At 43.5% G+C, this 22,104-nt stretch overlaps 1 long non-coding RNA gene across 2 annotated transcripts in view; it reads right to left on the bottom strand.

Annotated features, from left to right (window-relative positions):
* The window catches only part of LOC128122894 (uncharacterized), a 64,819-nt gene that overhangs the window by 24,298 nt on the left and 18,417 nt on the right, over positions 1 to 22,104 (bottom strand). For both annotated transcript variants that reach the window (XR_008222526.1, XR_008222525.1), the window contains exon 2: positions 16,284 to 16,387. This is a non-coding gene — a long non-coding RNA (uncharacterized LOC128122894). The remainder of the gene's footprint in view (positions 1 to 16,283; positions 16,388 to 22,104) is intronic.

Here is a 22,104-nt window from a genome sequence, read left to right as displayed (position 1 = left end):
TCCAGTTGATGTGCTCTTCCATCGGGAAGACTGTTTCTCCTGCTCTGAGTATCCTTTAGTTGCCTGTCGTTCTTTAGGAAGGGCTGGAGTTTGGCCTCATCCACTTTAGCATATCTATTGTTGATGTGTAGCTAGAGTTTTCCTGCCTGGCTCACAGTTAGGACAAATCTCTGTCCCCTGCCAGTCCCACAGCTGCTCAGACCCAACCAAGTAAACACAGAGACTTATATTGCTTACAAACTGTGTGGCTGTGGCAGGCTTCTTGCTAACTGTTCTTATATCTTAAATTAATCCATTTCTATAAATCTATACCTTGCCATGTGGCTCGTGGCTTACCGGCATCTTCACATGCTGCTTGTCATGGCGGCGGCTGGCAGTGTCTCTCCCCCACTCAGCCTTCCACTTCCCAGAATTCTCCTCTCTCCTTGTCCCACCTATACTTCCTGCCTGGCCACTGGCCAATCAGTGTTTTATTTCTACAGAACGATGATATCTACAGCATTGATGTCCTTGTACAGCTTATTGATTCATTCTTGCAATGCTGAAATTAAACCCCAGACAAGTGTTAGACCACTGGACTACATCCCAGCCTAAGGAGCAGAAGAGACTCCTTACTCCATGTGATGCCATGTTGCAAGATGTACTTAAAGAATCATACATCCCCAGGGAGTGGAGGGATGGCTCAGTAGTTAAAAGCACTAGCTGCTCTTCCAAAGGACTAGGGTTTGATTCTCAGGACCTACATGACAGCTCTCAACTGCCTATAACTCCAGTCCTGGGAGATCTATTGCCCTCTTCTGGCCTCTGTAGGCAGCAGGCAGATGCACAGACATACATAAATAAATTTATTTTTAAATTTAAAGGAAAAAAATCACATTTATTTCAGGCTAGAGAGATGGTTCAGTGGTTAAGAGCACTGGCTGCTCTTCCAAAGAACCTAAGTTCAATTCCCAGCACCCACACGGCAGCTCAAAATTATCTGCAACTCTTCTGGCCTCTGCTGGGCACTAGGCATGCACATGGTACATAGATGAAGGCAAAAGACCATAACAAAAATATTTTTTTAAGAATCATATGCCCTCAAATTATTTTTAAAATATATTAAATTATAATTAAAAGCTGCATTAACCATATTTTACATTTTTAAAAGTGAAGCATTATCTTCCCTTTTCAAATTAAAGATATAAAATTCTAACAATTTAAAGGGCAGACCTCACATGACACAATGAGTACAAGCCTGAGATCAAAATCCATTTTCCCTTATTTGAATATACTGCACTGGGTCTGCATACATACAAGCGACTGTCATTGTGTGGTGGTTTTCTTAATATAAAATTAGAGACTGGTATGCAGTAGGTGATTATCAAATGTTCCATGAATGAATGAATGTAAAACTAAAGGTGATTTTAATTCTTTGTTTATTTGTCTGGGTACTGATGGCTAATCTTGGTGGATACTCAGAGAATATGCTATGTCTTCCTGATACACTACTAAATACATTCTCCAATTCATAAGAAGCATGCTTTCACTAGAAACTCACGGGGTATTTTATAGAAAATTTAAAGTTTGGGCATTTTTACTTTCACAGAAGAAGAGGAAGAGGAAGAGAAGAAAGAGGAGGAGGAGGAGGAGGAGGAGGAGGAGGAGGAGGAGGAGGAGGAGGAGGAAGAGGAGGAGGAGACCTTGAAAGGCTCAAGACTTACAGAGCTTCCTAAGTGAGGAATCTGGAATTCTGCATCTGATTTCTGACTCCTAAAGGTGAGGGTCATACTTGCTGAGTCCTCCTGCCTCTACACAAAGCTGACAGGGACAGCCAAGACGTTCTGTTTTTACCCATTCCTCCCAGATGACATTTGCATTTTAAGAAGTCCCTTCACACTTTAGCTCAGTGGTTCTCAGAGTGCAGTCGCTGGGCCCCTGGGACCCAGGGAACCTTTCAGGAGGTCTATAAAGTCGAAACTATTTTCATAATCATTCTCAGATGTTATTTGCCATTTTCACTGTTAACGTTTGTACTGACGGTGCAGTGGCGTCTCTAACTGCCAATGCTTCCGAATAAATCAAGACGTTAGTCCTCAGCTGTCATTGCCCTCTTCAGCACCACACTCAAGCGGGGGTGGGGAGCTGATTTCCTTAATATTTATGAGGAGGCAGTAAGTGGTGTGAATTTTATTAAATCTGGACCCTTGAGGACACATACATTTCAAACATTTTCTGTGACAAAACGGGATGCACACACAGAGGGTAGCATCTTGCATTCTTAAGGAAAAGCACTCGTGCAACCGTTTGAGCTGTGAGTTGAACTAGCCACTTTTGTGTGGAGCAATATTTTCTTTCCTGAAGCAATGACTGACAGGCACACTAGTTGTTAAGTCTTAGCTGACACTTTCTTTTAAAAAAAAATGAACAAAGCGAGCCTGTCACTTCAAAGAAAACAGCTGAGAGGACTTGATGTCAATGATAAAATTTGAGTGTTGGAGCAAAAATTAGAATTTTGAAAAATTTGTGTCTGCTACTGTGAGCTTGGCATTTCCCCAATACTTCAAGATTCTTTGTGATCAGATTGGTGGTGATATTAATGGATATGATTTTTTTCATATTGTATAATGGGATATGTCAACATTTAGGAGATCTACATAACTCAGAAAAGAAGTCAATATTTTCCAAATGATCAAGTATGATATTAGGAAATTGTGTCTGGGTAAAAAGACCCACTGAAAGTTCATGGGTTTCAATAAAGGAGTGTATGAAAAGTTCACAGATACATGTGTGGGTTCTGGAGTGCAACTAACATGCTTTGGCATAATAATAATGATGATGATGATGATTAATAATAATAAAGAGTCTCTATGGTTATCTAAAAAGTCTGTAAAATACCCCTCCTTTTCCCATAATTTTCACCCAAACAACATGCAGACTGAGAACAGGGGTGATTAGAACCTCCCTCCCTCCTACATTTTTCTTTGTCTCGTTTTCCTGGATATAAAAAAGAAGTCTAGATTAGACATAGGGAAGGAAAAGGGGAGATAATCTAAAGAAATACGAGAACAAGAGGATGAGCCTCAGAAGGCGGCAGAGAGTGACATTTGAGGCTTGCCATAGGTCTGTAAAAAGCTAGAGGACTCGCCTCAGCTTCAGAGGAAGCAGCCTGCCCCTTCTCAGTGGGATTCTCTCCACTCTCGTGTCCAGAATGGGGAGAGGCAACTACTGTGCACTCTGGACCACTTTCTTCCTTTGAGTAGATAGGGATGCTCCAGGCTCCACGGGCAGAGATTTGCTTATGTGGGATAAAGTCAATATTCCCAGTGATGCCTGATGCCTTCTCTTAAGCCAGACATCAAAAGAATATTTTTTTTAAAATGTAGAATAATGTCAGTGTTCTAAGTACTTTTTGTTTTGTAAACTATTTGTATTTTGTTTCCGGAAAAAAATATTCTGTTCATTTATAGTGGTGGATTATTTTTAAAGAAACTAATAATTCCTTATTTTTCATATTTCTTGAGTTTAATCTCAGAGGTGATAACTGAGGGAGAAGTCACATGTATCAAGATGCTTTCGGAGACTTAATTATTCTTAAAATTGTAAAGGGAATTTCAGAAAAACTTATGAGAGCCATTGCTATGATAGAAGGACGTGACTCTGGTGTTGCCCACCACCAGTCAGTGTGGGGCTGGGAAAGAACACTTTATATGCTCCCTCCCCAAAACCAAATGGCCCCTCTGAGAACACCTGGCCCCAGAGAACCCCATCAGACTCAAGTTCTATCTAAGCCACTAATTAGCACTCAGGCAAGAACACAGCCAATCAGGCATCTGATGCGGGTTCTTTCCTGGATCATGACCTTCAGCCCATGGGACTGGGCAACTTTATACAACTCTGCAGGAAAGGTAGTTCTAGCAACCAATGGGAGTCCCAGGCCAACAGTACTTCTTGGCGGGGACTGAGAATATGTGTCCATTAGTCACCTTGCCAGGGACTTGGGATAGCCCTTTGGGCAGGAAGGGAGAGGCCTGGGAGGCAGAGAAGAGTAAACATCGTCATCCAAATCAAGACTGAGGTCAGCTGTCCAGCCTTTTCTTGTGGCTGCAGTTCCCGTGGCCACTGCCCACTGCTTTCCCGACTTCATCTCATTGTGCCTTGAAGGTGCCTCCTGGCCTGTCCTTCCCACCCCAGCAGTCAGCCCAGTGTCTGAATTTGTGGGTCGGACTCTAATTGCTAGCTGTGCTGGGCAGCCCGCCCCTTCTAATTCAGCTTTGACACAAATAGCTAGAAAGCTTGACTGCAGAGCCAGAATTCCCTCAGCCGTGCACCAAGTTGGTTCCCTTCTGGAAAGTGGCCTTTTGTTCATTCAAGTCAGTAGCTGTTCCCAATCATCTAGCAGATGCTTAACAGTCCCTGCGAACGATGACTTCCAAAAAGGTAATTTCCAGAACCACAAAGCCTTGGACGTCCTAAGCATCTCAACCTACAGTTTCTCCCATGCAGGCACCAGCCTCTACTTGGACCACTGTAGTAAGTCTCAGCTGATTGCCTCCCAGGGCATTTCTAAAATCTATTTGTTAGTAGAAAAATCGTTCTGTTTCTCTGAAAGAGGTGGCATGGCCCAGTGGGTTTTCATTTATTGCACACGGGACCTTGAACAGATCATTTTCGCACTTTGCCTTGCTTTCCTTGTCAAAACTCATCAGAAACCATCGCTCTATGGAGAGACAGGGTGCCTTTGATAGGTCTTGTCCTGGCAGATTTAATGCTGATGAAGTCTGGTGCCACATGTAGTCTCCGATGGCCTGGAGGAAATCTGGTGGCTTGAAGCTCCTTTATGAATGAAATGATGCCTACATAATACATTGTGAGGATACACCTCTGTCTGGAAACTTACTAGTCGGAGCTTGGACACATTATATGAATTTATCTGAGCTTCAAGTTTTTTGTTGTTTTTCCCTTCTGTCTCTAAATGAGAGTGAGCAACGGTTCTGGGTTAAGGGGCTATTGTAAGGAAATATGTAAGATACATAAATGCTGGGCCCTGTGTCTGAGCACAGCACATCATAGACTTCATTGGCTGTCTCCCTTTGAAAATGTCTTATGTACTTTTTTAGATCTATATAAAGTCAAATATTTCTTCCAGGTAGATCCTCAACTGTAAGGCTCTCCACAGTGCTCCCCTCTACTGTAGACTTACCCTACGTATTCAAGGCAGTTCTCAGACATGGTTTCAAAGACCATTTGCCATGTTGAGAAGGCTCCCTAGATGGCCTCCAGTTTTTCAATGGTCCCTACAAAATGTGGCAAGTCCGATTTAGATTTGCAAATTGACCAGGCACAAATTGATTAGCCCAAAGAACTGGAGACCATCCCTTTCATCCCATGTGACACTGAACTTCTTTGAATGCAGCAAATGACTGAGTGGGCCATATTGTCGATCATATCATCTCACAGCCACCTTCAATCCTGAAGTCACCCACACTCTTACTGCTGTTAGACATGTCTCCATGGCTCCACACTCAAGACATGGAATAGTTTCAATCCTACACATAGACTTTTTTCTCTTACTTCCTTTTTCAACATAATGGAGTAGAACTGAAAAGTAAGACTTGAATACTCTTAAAATGCACGATGTGATGTGTGAGATGCACACACTGTGAGAGAATTGCCACTGCAGAACTCATGAAGACATCCAGCCCCTGCATCTTTACCTCCTCGTGTGCTGAGCAATGGTCTGTGCTCCCTTAGCCAAGGATGAGGATGCAGCACGGGGTTCTTGCCATAGTCACTGTGTCTAGCTTATATTGTTTTACTTAAACCCTGACGAAATCATTCCCATTGTTTTTGACCCATATTCTTGTCTACCTCCTTAAAGATAAACCTGTGTTTTGATACTCAACATGTCACCTGCCTATTACTGTTGCTAGTCACAGAGATCAGCTTATTTATTAATTGTCTGAAGAGGAGAGGGCAAGCCAGAGCTCCATGGATGAAATGGAACCCAGTCTATGCCCACCCAAGTGAACCAAAACTCTGGTTTCTCACACACTTATTGTATGCTCTGTTGGGGGGGGGGATACTTAAATTTATCCTCTATTTGCTACATACAAAAAGAAGAACACTATTACAGTCCTTGTTACTTCCTGAATGAATTATCTTTCATTTGTGCATATGATTTAAAGATCAACAAATAGAGGAGAGACTCAGAGAAGGATCTTGGTACCAAGTATAAGAGATCTTTTATCTCTCCAGGATGCTGTATTACTTTGCTGGGATGATATGTTTGAAAGGGTCTTTGCATTGTAACACTTCTGATGGACATGAATTGTTATTATTCCATTGGCTGGGTGGAAATAAGGCTGAGAAAGAGATCAGGTTCATTCAGTGTGGTTTGTTCTCAGTGAACCCACAGGACTCTTAGAAACTGCAAATTTACTTTCCTTTGCTGTACTTACCAGTCAACTTTCAATCGTTAGTTGTTTTACTTTATGTACAATACAAAGTCTATAAATTCTGAATTTAGTCTTCTTTAAAAACAAAACCAAAACAACAGAACATTTACTCTTCCCCAGTGTTGTAGTTTGAATGTGAAATGTCTCCCACGGGCTCCTGAGTCTGATCACTCGTTCCCCAGCTGGGGTGCTCTTCGGGAAGGTTATGGAACTTTATGAGGTGACTCTCACTGAAGGGAGTGAGTCTCCAGGGGTGGGCCCGCCCCCTGAGTCTCCAGGGGTGGGCCCGCCCCCGCCCCCGCCCCCGCCCCACTGTCTGTCGGCTCTCTGCATCCTGACTACAGAAACGATGTGGCCCGCTGTTTCTCCACCATGGTGGGTTGTAGCTCCTTTAACTCAAAGCCAAAATAAGCACGTCTTCCATTAAATTGCTTCTCAGCAGATATTTGGTCACAGGAACAAGAAAGTAGCTAATATTTGTCACATTTCCCGTCAAGAAATATGGGTTGGTTGGTTGTCTTTTTGCACACAGGATTAGTGACACAAATCTGAGAGAGGGAAAACAGTAAGCAGGGAGTTACATAAAATGTAGCCTGGGGGGAAAGTGAATGATAGAAACTGAGAAGTGTGCTTGATGGTTAGAAATTGTCCAGTGTGGATTACCAGTATCAGCAGATTTCCCATAGCAAGGACTGGGACTCCGAATGCTAAGAGATCTGCATCTGATTGTGACTTCTCCATTATCACACAAGGAATCCTCTTCATACTGTGTGGCTAGCCAAGGAACCAGTCTTTACCCTCCCACATTCTCCCCGGCTCCCTTCTGTCTGCCGCAGGGTGCAGCAGCGGAGATGACCCCAGGGGCCATGTGGTTCACTCCTTTCAGGCTGTGGTCAGTGCACTGAGACACACTGAGCTGAGAGAAACCACCAGGGAAGTCTATGGGGAATCGTATAATGATGGAGAAGTAGAGGGGCTGTCGCTGCACGGAGTGTCTGCAAACTGCGGCTGCAATCCACTCAGGCACTTTTGCCCAAAGTCCTAACTGTGGGATTTCAATTTATGTACATTCTGAGCACAGACTGAGCTCCTATTTCACACCAGGCACTAAGCTAAGTGCTGTTGCCACACAAGCAAGCTACATGTATTCCCTAGGAAATATTTGATGGGAGGTAGTGTTTGGGTTGAGTTTTCAAGAGGTACCAGATATTGGTTGGGAGAAAAAGACGGATGAGGAGAAGAAAAGCAATCCAGATAGTGAGAACAGCAGAGGAAAAAGAAGGCTCAAGAGCAGGAAATAGCCTGTCAAATTTCATAAACTGCAAATTCCCCTGGATGACCATATAATAAACTGTCTGTGGGAAGGGGCAGGGCATTGCCCGAGAGGTGGTCAGCAGCCAGATAGCAAGGCACGAAATTGATGGTTACTTGAACTCATTGTAAAAACCGTAGTGATTTCTCCAAAGACTCGTCATTAATGAGAAATTAACATAGCTTTGTTTTAGAAAGAACTCTCCAGAGTTGTGAGAATAAATTAGTAAAGGAGCATCCCCAAACCCAAAGAGACCCATAGGAAGGCTGTGGCAGGGATAAGAGTTGGCAGGGATGGAGCCTGACCAAAGCAGTGGCCAGTTGTGGAAGCAGAACAGGGGGGACAAAAGCGACTAATATGAAAGGAAGCCACAGTGGGAAATGGTATTAAAATGACTTTGGTGACAGAGGGATGAGACGGAAAGAAAGAGGTTTCCGGGGAGGGAAGAGTCTAGGGCAATTCTCACATAGTTTCATTTGGTTCATTGTATCGATCAAGGATCCTTCACCACACACAGGGAACAAAGAGGGAGAGTCGGGTTTTTGGAGGAGATGATGAGTTCAGCCTTTGACATGTTGAGAATTGGTTCTTCGGGATTTGTAAGTGGATACCTCCAGTTGGCAGTTTTATAAAAGGATCTGACGCTCATTTGAAAGGTGTGGGTGCATGGCTCGGTGCCGGCTCATCAGTGTGTGAGAAATCGGGTTAAATTCCTAAGTTCCATGAAGGAGCAGACATCATAGCTGATGTTCCATCACATCTTTCTAACTAACCTATACACTTCTCAAAGAACTCTCATCTGGCCCGTCGGTAGACAAGCTTGTATGGTATGATCTACCACGCTGTCTGCCCTAATGTTTGTAGTTAATTGGCCCAAATGGAACCAATCAGGTAACAGCCATGGAATTTAATTTCGAAACCTCTTTGTCCAATATTTCTAATATTTTTTACTATGGAGATATGATGTCGGGTAGTGTGAGTTAACTATAGTTGGCTATGAAATGATAAACAAGGGAAGAGGAATGGGAGAGTGAGGGAATGGGGAGAGTCTAGACCTCCTTGCAGCTCTTGAGATCCTGATAGCCTTCATGATGTGAAAGTCTGGAGATACTTAGGGAACTGTATTTACTGATTGCTCAAATTGAACCGCTGGTTCAATGCAATCGCCGTTAAAATGCTAGACTGCATCTTTTCAGAAATTGACAAGCTGGTTCTAAAATTCTTGCAGTAGTATAAGGAAACTCGAATCACCACAACTACAGTAAAACAGAAAATTGTTGGAGAGCTTAGACTTCCTGGTATTAAAACCCAATATAATTTCACAATTATAATATTCAAAATTAATTTCAAAAGGCCAGGGCCCTGGCATAGAGATCTGTAGTATAAAAGAAGATAATTGAGACTCCAGAAAGAAAACGCACATTGAGGAGCCAACTGATTTTCAACAGGGGGCTTTGGAATTTAGATTCCAAAGAAGAGTATCCTGTGACTCCCAGGACAGTGCTCTCTCCAATAAACAACATAAAAAGAGCAAAACAGCCCCAAACAGGACAAGAAAGGGAAATACATGGGTGCTGGGCTGAGGGGGCCAGATGGCCCTCGTTAATTGGGGTTTAAGGTAGTCCATGCTAGAAGCAGCTAAAATCTCACCCATATGTAGAAGAGGCCATGATAATGAGAACACGCTGAGAAAAATGAAAAACAGGGGGAAAAACCCATGCCAACTGTACAACAATGATGACAAAGGTCACTGCTCATGTCGCATTTGCTAGAGGCTGGCCTCATTTCTAAATGTTTTGAGTGTATTAATACTCACCAAACTGTAATAAGCACCGGTATTAAACCCCGGGGGGGGGGGGGGGGATCGAAGACAGCATTCCCCCCAGCCAGGGAGCTGGCAGTGTTAAGGAAGCGGTTCTTGACTACAACTGCACTTCGAAATCACCCCCAGGACCCTGTAAAACACACCGTGCTCAGCCAGCCACTCACCCCAATTAAACCGGACTCAGTGATGAGGTTTTAAACCTTCCCAGGTGCTTCCAATGTGCAGTCAAGGCTATGAAGCATTGTATGGAGGCAGAATAATTCTTCCTCGGTGAACAGTGTGAGAAGCCTTAGCTCACTTGGCGTTATTACATCCGCTGGGCACCGAGACAATGCATTTCAGAAGTTGGCCTTGAGAACTTCAAACTAAAAATTCTTGGGCCTCAAGCCAAGCCTTGGATCCTTCAGAAGCCCTTAGATAGGGCCCTGTCCGTGGGGAGATGATTTCTTTTTTTTTTTCTCTTTTAGACAGGGTCTCATTGTGTAGCCCAGGCTAGCGTGGAGCTATCAATCCTCCTGCCTCTTCCTTCTGGTGGCTAGATTATAGCTGTGTACCACACCCTGCCCAGTTTGCCTTCTACCTAGCATTTTAGCAGACTGATTCAAATCCTGGGTTACTTGTCACTGGGTGTAATGCTCCACTCCATAGTTTACTATTTAGCCTTGGGAAAGTTTCTTTATCTCTGTGAGCTCAGTCTTCATTTTATCATTGGACTAATATTCATACCTACATAGCAGGCTTGTAGTGCAGGATGGAAAGAGGAAAGGCAACAACAACAACACACACACACACACACACACACACACACACACACACACCAATTTCTCACTCAATGAAGTAATAATTACCATAACAGTCACATATCTTGACATTTCAGTCAGAAGTGGGCTGCAGATCCCAGCGGTCCCAGGAGATTGCATCACCAAACACTGATAGGTATCTCAGTGTATGTTAGCTCCCTCTGTGGGCTTCCCGGAATGAGGACATAGCCTAAGGACACTGCTCAGAATGTGTCCCCTTCATTTAGCAATGCATGACTATCCGCTATTCTTTCACACTGGATATTGCACGAAATTTACATTTCAATCTTGCTCTTATTTTGAGACACTCCTCAAAGGCACATATAGGAAGTGAAAAGTTTTGGAGCTCAGAAGAGAGAGGGCTCAAAGGGGATTGGAGCAGTGAACAGAGATTGTGTAAGAAGAACAAAATCCTAGGACCAGTATGTCATAGCTTGGAGGCACCACAGCTGCTTTCTAGAACAATCCTCCGTCTTTGTAGAGCTGAGAAGCAAAGGGCAGCTTAGGGTAGAGACTTGCCGTGGGGTGCAATGATCTATAAACCATTGAGAGGTTTCTAAATGGATGTGATTAGGACTGGGTATCTCCAGAGGGCTTTAATTTATGAACAGGCTGGTCATTGGTGATTTAGACTGAGGATCCTTAAGCTTCTCCTAACCATAATCCCTTTCACATTTTAACACTATCCAATCCAAAGATACACTAATTTGGTACTGTCATGCTGAGAGATAATGGTAGAGAAATGCTAAAAGTCTGTTTCCTATAATTGAAGCATTATATTTCTATAAGAGCAGTCCCCCGGTATGTAAATATATTAGATGTGTATATATCAAATATTTACTGATGATGAATCACAATGCAATATATTTTAAAAGAATTATTCAATATTTATGTGTGTATGAAATGTTACCACTCATTAGAGACAAAAATCAATTTGAATGAATATCTTTATTTATTTTTACATAAAGAATTAAACCTTGGATGAATATTTCATATCACAGGACAGAATTTAACCTACACAGAACATCTTAAATGTTTTGTTTCTAGAATTTATTGACATTTAAAATTTTTTTTAAATTATTGATGCTGAAAATGCCTCTTCACATAATTTCAAAATTTGTTAGAAATTCTGTTCTAATCCCAAGACAAAATTCATTAAGTGATTTTTTTAAAATAAAGCTCAAATGAGCAACTCAATTTTTAAAAAAGTATGTGTGCATATGCATACACACACACACACACACACACATATATATATATATATGTGCATGTACATGCACACATGCCATGGCATGCATGTAGGGGCCACAGGACAAGTTGCAGGATCCTGTGAGTTCTGGGAACTGAACTCAGGCTTGGTGGTAAACACCTTTTCTCACTGATCCATCTTGTTGGCCCTCAATAATTTTAAAAACCAAACATTCTAACCCTACCCAATCCAAATATACACTAATTTGGTACTTACACACTGAGGAACAATGGTAGGAAAATATTTCAAGCCTGTATCCCATAATTAAAACTTTATGTTTCTGTAAGAGCAGAAAACTTTGTATGCGAAGCAGAAATACTAATCCACAACATACAACAGTCTGGAATCTGAGTGGAGTTGTTTTCAAAATTTTGATTGGTATCACCAGGTGTGCTGATGTAGTGAAAAGGGTGCTGGATACGTGCTTAGAGCCAAGGCTTTGGTGAAGTTGCTCTTAACTGCTGAGCCATCTCTCTAGTCCACAGTCAAGGGCTGGTCCAATCCTAGTTCATAAGACACCTGAGGTCAGGGCTAAGGAGAGGTAGGATGCTGAGTGACATTGAGGCCCTGCTAATGATGCTTGGAGGGCAGAAGAAGGTGCTTGGAGAGGTAGAATGGGATGCTGGATGCTCCGAGACAGAGCAGCAAGAAGCAATTGTCCAGTGCAGGTAGCAGATATGGGACATGGTTGGGCTGAGGATCCCGCCATTTTAACAGCTTCTCATGTTTCAGACTCTTGGTTGTGATAATCTGTTATCCTCTCAGAAGCAGAGGAGGATTAGAAGGAAACAGTGCTCCAGGTAACAGCTTATGTTGGTGGAAGGCACATCATCATATCACTACGGGACACAGAAACAAAATGCCACAGCCTGGGCACAGAAATTCATTGTCTCCCATTTCTGGAGTCTAGAAGCCCACATCAGCGTGTCAGCAGGGTCGAATTATTCCGAGGCCTGTGAACACAAGATGTTCCAAGCTTCTCCAGAAGCGTCTTGGGGCCTCAGGGCCTCTTTGGCTTACAGAAACGATTTCCTCTGCAGATGTCTGTCTCTGTGTCCAAATCTGCCTTTTCTGAGAGCACACTGTAGTAGGGCCCACCCTAAGCATGTCATCTTAACTTGATCAGTGAAAATATCATATTTGTTTAAATTATTCTTAGTATATTGATCAAAACCTGTGCTCAAATGATTCTTCTGCCTCAGTTTCCCAAGTAGCTGAGACTACAGGTGCCCACTACCATAGCCAGATAAAGCCCTTTAAAAAATCTGTGCATACATGGGCTTGTTCACATGTGGGGATGTCAGTGGGAGTGTCCCCCACCTTGTTTGGGTCTGTTCTTCCATTGTTTACCAGGCTATACCAGGCTAGCCTGGCCAGAACTCCAGGGATCTTTACATCTCTACCTCTCATCTCATCATAGCATTGGGATTACAGATGTATGCTACCACATCTGGCCTTATCTGGTTTCTATGGATTCAAATTCAGGTTCCCACTCTGTGTGGGGCTGGCACTTTACTCACGCAATCATCTCTCTGGTCCTAAAGACCCTATTTCTAAATAATCTCTGATTCACAGTTTCCTGGGTACTTTGCTGTTTTCTTATTGTTGCGACTGAACACCTGACAACTTAAGGAGAAAAGGTTTGTTTTGGCTTACGGTATGAGGTGACAGGGCCCCTTCGAGTGGAGAAGGCGTGGGAAGTGGCTGGTCACGCTGTCTCTGGAGTCAGGAAGCAGAGGTTGGACAGAAAGTAGGGCCTCGCTATCAAACCTCCAGGCCTGCCCCGCAGTGATTCACTTACTCCAGCGAGGGAGGCTCTGCATCTTAAATGTTCTACAGCCTTCCCAAATAGTACCACCATTGGGAAATAAATGTTCAAATAGATGAACCTATGGGGGACATTTCACATTCGAAGTCTAACACAGTCCGTGCCTCACTCTTAGCATTGGACCCACACAAACTGTCACTGGGTCATAGATTTTCTTAAGACCTCGTTTTATTCTCATTTAGGGCTATGTGGCTTCAAAGCACATTCTCTACTGCCTTCTACCTGGAGAATAATAGTGAAAGCCCACACCTCTCTGTCAGGACCTCACTCTGAAGAACCTCTCCAGGGCCTCAAAGTCATCTTGCTAGAGCTGTTGGCAGGAGCTGTGGCAGAAAGATACAAGGCTGAGAAGAACCTCAGGGATCACATGACCACTTACCCAAGAGATGGGACCAGGAACCCAAAATGGACTTATTCTTGTCCTCGGGTACATAGAGTAGAACCACTATGTGGACTGGATCTCATGAAGTCTATTTCTCCTCCCACTGTATTTATGAAAAGCACTGTAACAGATGCTGTAAGAATATCAAAGAAGCTACTATCCCGTCAGGTTAGGAAGCATATCATTCCACACTGCTGGATCTCCGATTTAGGGATGCTGCTTAGCATCTGTGGCAGGTCCAGTTGGTAGCATTTTCCCTTTCATAGTAGAATTTAACAATAGGCATACATTTTACCCTAAGAGTCTTAAACCCGAGAAAATGGAGTTTAAGAATCAGCCTAAGGAATCGTCCATCTAATTTTGAAGAGGAGACATTTGTCATTTGGTGTCACAATAAACACCACAAGATAGAATATAATGATGAAATTCAAACTAATCACTTTGACACCACAGACAAGAAAAGGAGTGGATTAAAGACGGACCCATCAGTCTTTTTCTGAATCCTTCCAAAGGAGTCTCCTTGCTTTTCAGGTAAAGGCAAAATTCCTTGTAAGACTGGACAAGAACTCTTTCTCTTCAAGTCTCCATTCTCATCTTGCAACACAAATCCTGGCTCTCCCCACAGTGGTCCCCTCTCAACCCCTCAGCACTACAGGCTTCTCCCATCACAGTGTTTCTGTCATACTGTTCCCACTCCCGGAGTACCTTTCCACTGAACGCCACTTGCATGGAGAAAGAGTTCAGAGCTCCCTGATGAGGTTAGATCTATCCCTCGTGTTGTTTCAAAGCATCGTGCCTTTTTTTCTTTGTAGCCTTTGCTTCTCAGGATACAGTTCTAGATGTGGTCCATCATCTGGTTACCACCAATTTTCTTCCTTCAACTCCAGGTTCCCTGAGAATAGACTCCTGTCTGGTTTTGTCCTTATTGTATCATACCAACTAGTACAGAGCTCTATATGTATATGACAATAAATATTTGCTGAATGTGGCTGTATGATTTGATATGCATCTTGAAAAATAGTAAGCGATCGGCATAGTCATTGAATCACACAAACATGATGTCAAGTGTTCTACCTTTTGAGGAACTGTGGGATAATTAATATATAAAGCACATTGAAGTGTTTGAGCTACATTTATCTCCTGTCTTGTATTAGTGTATGTGTTCCTCCCTAATAGGCATCTCAGGTTTAGAATCACAACTGATTGAGTGTTTTGTGTATTCAATGTGCCTTGCTGCACAAGAGGGCCCATAAATGCCCATTGACTGAATGTATCGTGTTCAACCAGCAGTGACTCCAGGCAACAGTATCCAGATGATTGAGTTTGCCTTGTGCCTAAATTCACATCTAACTAGGAACCACCAAGGTCACCTCCCTGTCTTTTAGGAAATCATTTATGGATGTCAGGGAATCATTCAAAATGGCAGTCTAACTAACCCAGTCTCCCTTCCCTGAACAATTTCTCTGATTCCAAATGGTATTTAGGGATGTCAAGAGTCCATGGTTTCAGTATGGAAAGGACCCCAAAACAAGTGTCAGAAAGGATGTTTTCATCAATGCCATTGGCCGGTGGATTGTCACTGTGTCCCCCAGGGCTGCTTAAAAGCTCCTCTTGGCTACCTCACAGGGCCATCCTTTTTTATAGCAATCCTTTAGAAAGCCCTGACACAATGTGTTCAAGAATCAATTTCCTTCATTCCATCTAAACGTTAGCAGCTCTTTTCAATCCATGACTATCGGCATTTTTTCCCACACAGCAGCACTATAACCTCTTTTCTCCTTAGATCGTCACATCTGGTCAATTTAATAACACCATTTCCGTGTTTGTTGTGAGCCCCTAGTCTCTGGTCACTTATTCCCGCTTTGTGTCCCAATGGCTTGGTTCTTTTTATCTTAACTGAACTTTTCATTTGCAATCACTGTAGACGCACACACAGTTGTAAGACACGGTAGTGAGATCCTGTGTCTATTCTAGTCAGTTTTCTCCTGTGGCAATATCTTGTAAGAAGGAAAATAGGGTACAACTCACAAGCAGAATGTTGAACCTTATGTAACCCACTGATCGTATTTCGATTTCCCAGTGTTACTCATTGCACATCTGTGCCATTCATTGTGAGTGCGTGCTTAGTTATGTGTAAGTTACTGACATCCATCGATCTGTGTATTCACCACAATCAAGACACACAATTCTGCCACTGCAAAGGCTCCTTGTGATGTCTTTTTAACAACCACACCCATCTCCCTCCCACCCCACACCTCACGTTTTCTTTTTCCCATGCATCAGTTTGACTTTACTCTTCTGAAATACTAATTCTGGTCTTCACCACCTCTGGCATGAAAAGATATTCTTTTTTTATTAGTTCATTCATTCATTAATTTTTCCCAGCATGATCACATGACTGGCAAAAAAGCTCAATGAAATGATTCCTAATGATATTCTGCTATACTCACAGGTTGTTGCCTAATCCAGTTGTCATAGGAGAAGCTTCACTCAGTAACTGATAGAAAAAGATGCAGAGAGCCACAGCCAAGCATTAGATGGACTTCCGGGAATCCTGTGGAAGAAGGAAAGGATTGTGGGAGCCAGAGGGACCAAGGACACCACAAGAAAACTCACAGAATCAACTAACCTGGGCTCATAATAGGGGCTCACAGAGACTGGACCGCCAACCAGAAAGCCTGCCTGGGACTGACCTAGGCCCTATACACATGTGTTACATGTGCACATATGAAAGGATATTCTTCTGCTACACTTTGCTTCCTCATAGTCCCGTGTTAGATTTATAATTCACTCATATCTCTTGCTTTGTTAGCCCCTCTTTCCTCCATGGTTACTTTAACAAGCACTTGGAGGAAACTCAAGAACTAAATCATGGTGGCCAAGTCTTGGCAAATATATGGATGTACTCTAGCCACTTGTCAAACATCATGGCTCATGGGACTCCGGGCAGGTAGAACTAGTTGATTGGACATGGACTACAGAAACAAACCCATGGACATTGTAGTTTTTTGCTGCCCTTCATTTCTCACATGGATAGACCGAGGACAGCTGTGGACAACCTACAACACAGATAGACTGAGGACAGCTGTGGAGAACCTGCAGTGGAGATAGACTGAGGACAGCTGTGGAGAACCTGCAGTGGAGATAGACTGAGGACAGCTGTGGAGAACCTGCAACACAGGTAGACCGAGGACAGCTGTGGAGAACCTGCAGTGGAGATAGACTGAGGACAGCTGTTGGAGAACCTGCAGTGGAGACAGACTGAGGACAGCTGTGGAGAACCTGCAGTGGAGACAGACTGAGGACAGCTGTTGGAGACCCTGCAGGGGAGATAGACTGAGGACAGCTGTGGAGAACCTACAACACAGATAGACTGAGGACAGCTGTGGAGAACCTGCAGTGGAGATAGACTGAGGACAGCTGTGGAGAACCTGCAGGGGAGATAGACTGAGGACAGCTGTGGAGAACCTGCAGTGGAGATAGACTGAGGACAGCTGTGGAGAACCTGCAGTGGAGATAGACTGAGGACAGCTGTTAGAGACCCTGCAGTGGAGATAGACTGAGGACAGCTGTGGAGACCCTGCAGTGGAGACAGACTGAGGACAGCTGTGGAGAACCTGCAGTGGAGATAGACTGAGGACAGCTGTGGAGAACCTGCAGTGGAGATAGACTGGGGACAGCTGTGGAGAACCTGCAGTGGAGATAGACTGGGGACAGCTGTGGAGAACCTGCAGTGGAGATAGACTGAGGACAGCTGTGGAGAACCTTGCAGTGGAGATAGACTGAGGACAGCTGTGATAACATCTACTGCACCCAAACTGCCTAAGTCAGTTGTTAGAATTGAGGCTATCTCACAAGGGTGACATGAGAAAGCGCCCTCCTCCTGATAGTTCGGCGGCTGCAGGAATGGGCTTGTATCTGTGCTGTGAGATCTAGAATGCAGAGAGCTCTCAAGAAGGATCTGCTAATAAAGCAGATTTTTTTTCAAAAAAATGTTCTTTCCTTGAAGACTTCCCTGTATCAATGAGGGAGAATAAAGACAGAGGCTCTCCACCTCTAAGGTTTTATTTATGATTTAAGAGTTCCCTCTCTTGCTTTTTTCTTTTAGTAGTCAAATCGTGCTTTAACCAAGAGTAGAATTTAATCATGATACATAGAACTGAAAATATAAGCTGGCACTGGAGAGAACTTGCAATACCTAACACAGAGGGTGCTGTTTGATACTTGGACCTCCCCTGAGAAGAGGCAGTGACATCAGCTATTAGAGCCTCAAACGCTTGGTCCAGCTGCTTCAGTTTGGACCCTTATTAGGTGTGCTAGCCATGTGACCTAAGTTACTCAACCTCCCTGTGCATCCACTTTTGCATCTATAAGATGGAGTTTTAACATCAGTGTCTACTTTCCAACAGTGTCCTGAGAATATATGCACAGCATTTGAAACACTCAAGCATCTAATGGCACTTACATTGGCACCAATTTTTTGCACTATGTTCCAGGCACAATTCACAGAGTGATTTTGTGAAGCAGATACTAGGCTTCTCGTGGAGGAAACAAAGACTCAGAGAGCTATATAACAACAGCAAATTGACTAATTTAGAATAGAGATGAGAAGGCTGGGACTTCCAGCCCGGGGAAGTTGTGGAAGGTCTGCTGGAAAAGCAAGCTGATGAATGCAGGAGGAAGGGAGGGCCACCCAAAACCTAACAGATGAGGGAAAGAGCAAAGCCTTTCATGCAGTGTCCAGAGTTTCAGATTCCAAAAAGAGTGCCACTTAAAAATAGGCTTGGACCAGCAACATCATTCCACTCATTATGCCGTGATTGAGCAATGCATCCTAGTGTATGACTGTGATGGGAAACAAGAGAAATAGTAACTATAATACCAGCCTCAACTCATCTCTTAAGCATTCTACCAAGAGGGAAAGAAAAGTGGTTGGAGATTGATGCTTTTCATGCCTTTTTATTACATTATATTGTAATGAATTTCTGAGCATCGGGGAGATGAAATTTGCCAAGGACCATGTCTTAAGGTCTAGCCTTCTGTTACTGAAAACTCTCATCAGACTGAAAATTTTCATTAGTTTCCTTAGGCATAGTTTCAGCATTAGAATTGCAGCCTCAGATGCCAGCAGGGGTTACAGTGCACTCAACTGAAGCAACACAGGTAAGGGCTACCAGTATGTAAAAACGTTGGGCCCCATTGGAACCTGGGCTTGTATTAGGAACTCCTGTTCTGAACATGTAGGGGGTTACTGGCAGATCTTTCCAGTCTTTAACAGAATCCAGAAATGTAGAATTTGATGCAAAAGCTCCTTACGTCTAAATATTGCATCAGATATCATAAATAAAATGTGGTGTGCCAAATAAAACGTTTGAATGCCACTTTTCAGCTCCTGTTACTAACTGGTGCCCAAACAAGAAACGGCATGCAATGGATGCTATCATTTCTAGCTCATTGGGAAAACTCAGAGTCCCTGCCTCTACCCTTGGTCTGAGAGTCATTCATTCCACTCCTCACTCCCACTGGCTCCCCAGACAACAAACTGGGCAATTTGAACCCAGAGTCTTCCTGCCAAGGTATTGTTGCTGAGTTTTCGAGTTTCAAGTCCCTGGTTACGAATGAGTCATCTCAAACTCCATTAGGGGAGAGCTCCTCTAGGTTCAGCCACCGTAGGCAGAGCGGGGATGACTCAGACGGAGGAGCATGCACCGCCTAATGGGTCCAGCATGTGGAGGCTTTGGAGATGCTGAAGCTGGTGTTCATGGTGTCCAGGGAGAGCACAGAGGAGGGCTGGATGTTGTAATACGCTCCCAGCCAAATTCCCTGCTAGATCTTTTGCACTCCAAAGAATTTGAAATATTTGCCTCTGACCTCAAACACAAAGTGGTCTTGCACCTCAAGGAGATGGTTTGTTATGAGTCCCTTATGCCCTACCCCGGCCTCCTTCCTCAAGCCTAACCGTAATGTCTAGGTTTAGGTAGTGCCAAACTGTTTGCGGCTCCTCCTCTCGTTCTTGCTTCTATCCCTCCGTGCGTGCCATTTTGTCCTGCTGGGATAGCTTTATATGCCTCTGGACAACTTCTAGTTGTGCTTTAAAACTCAAAACAGACTTCACTGCTTTCAGGGAGGGATTCCTGACCCTCCCACTTGGAGTTAAATGTGTGCCCTTCTTTTGTGCACATATAACTTGAACTTACCTTTTCACATTGTGCGGCCCTGACTTGCTTAGCTGCCTGTCTGTCAGTTTTGGGAGAGCCTCTGGAGGCTGGGCAGCTTGTAATCATCTTCCTTATATTTCACAGGCATTATTTCATGGGCATGCAGTCAATAAGAGTTTATATGACTATGTGGGATATGTGGGATTGAATCTCCGAGGAGAGTGCTGTGTGACCTGTTTCACTCACTCTTGTAACTGATCTAAGCATCTCAGCCCAGCCTTTGCCATCCAGGCCTCACTGCAGTCTCTGTGATCATAAGCAGAATGGCTGCTGCAGAGAAAGCAAGGGTGAACAGATAATCCCAAAGTCAATAGCTCTGTCTGAGGCCCATTATTCCCTCAAATTCAGTGAATACCTACTGAACAAATAGTCTCCACTCATGGAATCCTTCTATTTGGGAGACACAAACAGTAGACATACGAGGTTCAAGGTCATCAATGAGATACAGGGAATATTTATTGGATAGTTATAGTGGACCAAGCATAGAACTGATACAAATAGATGCTGTTATCTCAATCCTACAGAGAAGAAATTGAGACCCAGAAAAACTTTCTTACGGTCTCCTTAGTTACAGAATTATGGGGTTAAAACTTGAATGAGGCTAATGGAAAGTCATTATCCAGTGTTATCAGGTAAGTACTGGAGGGTTTGATGAGAAACAGGACACCAGATCTGGGTGGTAAGCAAACTGAACATAATTGAGTAAGCTGCCAGAACAGGCATGGGATTTGGGGAACCAGAGAGGAGCCAGAGATGAACCAGAAACCGCAATATTGAATTGACATCAAATTACTGCAGGCTTTTAAATGAATTTCTTGTTTATGTTAGGAGCCACGTTGAGTTTGGCTACCTTGAAGCTTACAAATAAAAGGGCCAGGTTATAACCCGTTTTCTAGAAACCTTCAGTGGGTTTGGGGCAAGGTGAGTTCATCCTCACATCTTCCATGACCTCATTTGAAGTCGTGTTTCTCTACTCATGAGAGCTTTTGAGTAGTTTGTCTGTCTGGGTCCAATCCAACACTGAATGAACCGGGTTTCTAGGTGGGAGGCCCTGGCATCTGCACAACCAGAAGTTACCCAGAGTTGATGAGCAGCAAGGATAGAAACTCTAGTCTCAAGACAAATGAGTTTTGTTTGTTTTCCTTTTATCTGAGGAGAACAGAGCTGTGAAGCCACACACTTCTAAGGGGTAGGGGTAGGGGGTGGGTGAAGGTTTCTGGTCCTAGGAATTGGAAAATTGAATTTTTCTCTTTTCAGAGGAAATACAGATGGGAATCACCATCCAGAGGTGGCTTTTACCATGTGTTTTAATGGGGGGGGGGGGGGCTTCTCATGTTTAGTCTTCATTTTGTCAAAGTAAGGGCTTGCTTTGAAGATATAGGGTGTGCACTTTAAAAGTTCTGTCTCAAAATTCATTTCACTGCAGCATCTCTTATTTGGCTAATATGCTTGTGGCTGAGGCCAACAGTGTTTTGATTCTCTGCCCTATGTATCTAAGGACAAAGTTGCTGTTGATTTTGAGTGCAGTCACTTGCTGAGTCATGGGACAGCTAGAGCTGAGTTTCAGGCCTCACAAAGCTACCTGCATGAACTAGGGTGCCATTTAAGATGGTCTCCTAAATATTATGGGGTTCTAAGGGGACACACACTTTGTGTGCCCAGCCTTCCTCAGCCTCATAGCAACCTCCAAAAGATTCACAGGAAGCTGTGCTTCTCAAACTACCTTGCATCCAGGATTCTGCATTTATATTCTGTACTGTATCTAACAGTGCACCAGTTAGATGTGAGGTGAGGGGTACTTTTAACCTCTGCCCTGGTGCTGATCATGGTGATCTTTCAAGCCTACCTCTATGGGTTGTCTATTTTTCCCTCTGTTGCACACATCTTCTCTTATTAGATAAAGGACATCTCATCCAGGTCTTGTCTTCTGAAATGCAATAAATCTTTGCTATATCCCACTCAATTAGAGATGACATGTGCAGATGATGGGAACTTCCAAGAGAAACGAATTCCTCCTAATTTTTATTATTTCCTGGTGTATCTATTTCTTGGG

The sequence above is a fragment of the Peromyscus californicus genome, unplaced genomic scaffold, assembly GCF_007827085.1.
Source record: "Peromyscus californicus insignis strain IS unplaced genomic scaffold, ASM782708v3 Scaffold_3__1_contigs__length_106647218, whole genome shotgun sequence".
NCBI lineage: Eukaryota > Metazoa > Chordata > Mammalia > Rodentia > Cricetidae > Peromyscus > Peromyscus californicus.
This window is presented reverse-complemented; position numbering and strand designations above follow the sequence as displayed.